The 4,391-nt window shown below is 40.6% G+C and overlaps 1 protein-coding gene and 1 non-coding gene across 8 annotated transcripts in view; one reads left to right on the forward strand and one right to left on the reverse strand.

Moving 5' to 3' along the window:
* The window catches only part of BICDL1 (BICD family like cargo adaptor 1), a 107,514-nt gene that overhangs the window by 26,897 nt on the left and 76,226 nt on the right, over positions 1–4,391 (forward strand). The window lies entirely within an intron of this gene.
* Positions 96–203, reverse strand: LOC119468458. Its single transcript, XR_005197139.1, has one exon. It is a non-coding gene; the product is annotated as a U6 spliceosomal RNA (small nuclear RNA).

A 4,391-nucleotide genomic window follows, 5' to 3' on the forward strand; every position in this document is an offset into this window, starting at 1 on the left:
GTCTCGATCTCTTGACCTCATGATCCACCCGCCTCGGCCTCCCAAAGTGCTGGGATTACAGGCTTAAGCCACCGCGCCCGGCCCTTTCTTTTTTTTAAAATATGGAATGCTTCACAAATTTGAGTGTCATCCTTGCGCAGGGGCCATGCTACTCTTCTCTGTATCTTTCCAATTTTTAGTATATGTGCTGCCAAAGCGAGCACCAAAGTGATTTTCAAAGAAGCTTGTACCAGTTTATATTTCTACCAACAATGCATGAGGGTTTCAGTTCCTCCACAAGAGGAATCCTTTTTAGAATGTAAGAAAATGAATTGCAGACCTTCACATGGTAAGAGATGTTGTTTTAGTATCAGCAGATTTATAAAACAACACAGGGATTGAGTAATACTTTTAGAAGGATTTATATTCTATAATCCCAACACCATGAGTCAACATGATTTGTTCAGTATAGGGTAGGCAGTGCTCTTAAAGCAACTCAGTGTCCCCAAAGGATTCATGGTTTATATGTTGGGAGCCACTGGTCCAGATGACTTGTTTAGAAATAAATGTAAGTTATTTTGTGTCTTTTTATGTGTCATTTGTAAAATAGAGACCTGCTTCATGAAATGTTTAAAGACTAAATGAAAATATATTGCAAGGCAGGAAGATTGGTTGAGCCCAGGAGTTTGAGAACAGTCTGGGCAATGTAGCAAGGCCCCTCTCTACAAAAAATTTTTAAAAATTAGCTGGGCATGGTGGCATGGGCCTATAGTTGTAGCTACTTGGGTGACTGAGGCAAGAGTTCAAGGTTGCAGTAAGCTATGATTGCACCACTGTACTCCAGCCTGGGTGACCAAGTGAGACCCTATCTCAAAAAAAAAAATATATATGTGTGTGTGTGTGTGTGTGTGTGTGTGTGTGTGTGTGTGTCAAGCTTTGGCCCTATAATAGTTGCTCAATTAGTGATAGCTAGTATTAGTAGAAAGCAGTATGATTTAATAGAGTATAGGCTGTGGAGCCAACAGCTGAAAATTCTAACTTAACCTAAATTAGGTGAAATTAATAGTAGTCTGCTTTTCTTGAACTTTTTTTGGAAATGGGGACTAGATGGGATACTTACAAACACCTGTTTCCGTGCTTGATTCTTACTACAGATTGTTGTTTATATCTACCCATTTCCTTTGGTTTCATCTTTTTGGATAGGAACCTTCTCCTCCCCACCCTCAATCTGTCAAAGTCATTTAGTAAATGCTATTCCTGTATTCTAAAGCTGTAATTCTCATCGCTGATTGCATATTAGAATCACCTGGGCAGCTTTTGCGCTGGATACTGTTGTCTGAGTCCCACCCTCAGAGATTTGATTTAACTGCTCTGGGATGTGATCTGGGCATCTAGATTTTTAAAAGCAGGTGATTATAATGTGTAGGCAAAGATGAGAATTACCATTCTAATGTAAAACCAGAATTGGAGACAGCTGTTCTTGCCTAATTTAGCATCAGTAGCCAATGTTACAAGTTAATTCCTTCATTGGTAAGGAAATTGAACAAAATGGACTCTTTCAGATTCCCTGTTGGAATCTGAGAGTTCCAAGGCACTGGAGGAACCTTTCAGGTAAGCCTTTCTTCCACCTAAGTAGCACAGTCAGTATCTGAGAAAGAGATTGTGTGGAATGAAGGCAAAAACCATAAATCTTGAAGTCAGGGTATATTTCATCCATCACTCTTTGTAGGAGGCCCTATGTTATAGTGAAATGAATGCAGGCTTTGGCACCAGATGAACCTGGGTTTATTTTGACTGTGTTGATTATCGGTTGTGTTGGTTGAGGTTCAGGTAGTTTGCAGTTGCACATTTTCCTCATCTGGAAAATAGGAATTGTTAAAGAAATAAATAAATCATACTGTATACCTTGTGGGGTTGTTAGGGTTATAGACTACATATAAAGTCTTGTGTCTTGTGTCCACAGCATTAATATGGTGACCTCTCAGGAGTGGGGGACTACCAGCTTGCTTAAGGTGAGGTGTACCAGCCTAGGTTAGAAACAGAAGGTCAAAACTTGCATACTGATTAGTAGTGTGATTGTGCCTATGAATAGCCACTCCATTCCAACCTGGGCAGCATAGTGAGATCCTGTCTCTTAAAAAAAAAGTCTTTATCTGGCTTAGTAAATTGTAACTGCATTTGTACTGTTATTTATTTATATTTCTTTTCATCCTCTGACTCTCATGTACTGTTACTCATAGTGTATCTCATCACCTGGGCATTAAAGGTGAAAGGACTATGAAGTTAGAGATTGTGTTTCAGTCATTTATATCTGCAGTGCCTATAATAACTTTTCTGTATGCAGAAAGTTACAAAATTTGATGATCCAGAAAACAGAAAATTTAATTTTTAAAAAATATTTTCCTGATTTCATAGGTAAGTAACAGAGATGTGGCATTGTATCATTAGTGCTCAGCAGCTAAATCTTGCTACACATTGTTTTTTGTTAGTTTGGTTTTTTGAGATGGAGTCTTGGTGTCTCATCTCTTTGTGTTACCCAGGCTGGCTTGGAAGTCCTGAGCTCAACAGATCCCCCAGCCTCAGCCTCCCAAGTAGCTGGGACTACAGGTATGCACCACTGCAGCTGGCAGACACATTATTTTAATGGCGATATCCCTTCATTTTTGTCTACTGAGATTCATGGTCAAAGTCGTGCAATGTCATACAACCCAAGGACAAAAATAGTAGCACCTTAGTATTTAGCAAGAGAGGCTTCAGTAATTATAGCAAGTATGATGTAAGCAAGGGAATGGGTATGAGGAGCAGCTGTGAAGAAGCAGGCAAGCAATGAGAGAGAGGTCAAAAGAGGTTAGGATGGATAGGCAACCAGAATCAGAATATAGAAGTGCAGTTCATATATCTTTTTTTTTTCTTAGTTCTGTCCTCAAAGGGCCCAGAAGCAATGAAATACTAGTAGTAATGAGCACCCCCAGTGCCCATATTTTAATTTCTAAATAATCAGGGCTCCCTGGAGAAATGACTTTTAGGTCTGAAACAGGAACTTGATAGGGTGAGCCTGACACATTATCTTGTGCCAGAAACAAGAACACTATTAAAATCTAATGGAATAATTATACTGCAGTTTAAAACAGACGAACCAATGGAATTGTGTCAAAAGGACAGAGAAACCAGTTGGAAGGGACTCTGATGGGCCAAAGGTGGGATGGTTGGACAGTTGGCTGCAATTGATTTAAATGCATGAATATGACACATGAAAACTCCAAAGTCTGTGATATAATAATACTCAGAAAAGAGAAAGCTTCCCCTACAGTTGTTAGCACTAAAAATTACTTAAATATCAACTCATTACTCTAAATATTGATAAAAAGAAAAAATGAAGCATGTTTCCAGGGGCACCCATTGTTTTTTTTAAGATAACTAAGTAACTCTAGGTGGTGAGGGTATGCTCTTCTTTACATAACAATGCCTGCTTATATTTATAGAAGTAATGATATAATCGGAGAACAACCATTTCAACTCCTAATTAAATAACTGATTCAGGCAAAAATCGTCTATAGGTGATAAAACTATTAGGTGAACAGTAGATGGAGAACTGGACATATCAGCCCACAGATTATTTGATGATTACAAGGAGAAAGACACAGCTTTACAATGGGAGGGGTTTTCCTTCACATAGTGCTCCATCTTGGCATCACAAATGATAGGACAACCAGGCAGTATGAGGTAAACAGCCCGTCTGTGATGTGTTCTTGTGAAAATTATTTCACTGGAATCTATTCAAGGATTTAGATGGGCCTTGTGCTGGATTTGGCCATCTTTGTATGGCTCTTGAGCTAAGAATGGTTTTTACATTTCTTTTTTTGAGACTGAGTCTTGTTCTGTCACTCAGCAGGCTGGAGTGCAGTGGTGCAATCTTGACTGACTCTAACCTCCGCCTTCCGGCTTCAAGCAATTCTCCTGCCTCCACTTCCTGAGTAGCTGGGATACAGGCACGAGCCACCACACCCAGCTAATTTTTGTATTTTTAGTAGAGACGGGTTCACCATGTTGGTTAGGCTGGTCTCAAACTCCTGACCTCATGATCCGCCCACCTCGGCCTCTCAAAGTGCTGGAATTACAGGCGTGAGCCACCACGCCTGGCCTGGTTTTTACATTTCTAAAGGACTTTTACAAAAAAAGACTAGTCACAGGCCGGGCGCGGTGGCTCAAGCCTGTAATCCCAGCACTTTGGGAGGCCGTAGGCGGGTGGATCAAGAGGTCAAGAGATCGAGACCATCCTGGTCAACATGGTGACACCCCGTCTCTACTAAAAATACAAAAACATTAGCTGGGCATGGTGGCGCGTGCCTGTAATCCCAGCTACTCCGGAGGTTGAGGCAGGAGAATTGCCTGAACCCAGGAGGCGGAGGTTG

The sequence above is a fragment of the Cebus imitator genome, unplaced genomic scaffold (genome assembly GCF_001604975.1).
Source record: "Cebus imitator isolate Cc_AM_T3 unplaced genomic scaffold, Cebus_imitator-1.0 Scaffold434, whole genome shotgun sequence".
NCBI lineage: Eukaryota > Metazoa > Chordata > Mammalia > Primates > Cebidae > Cebus > Cebus imitator.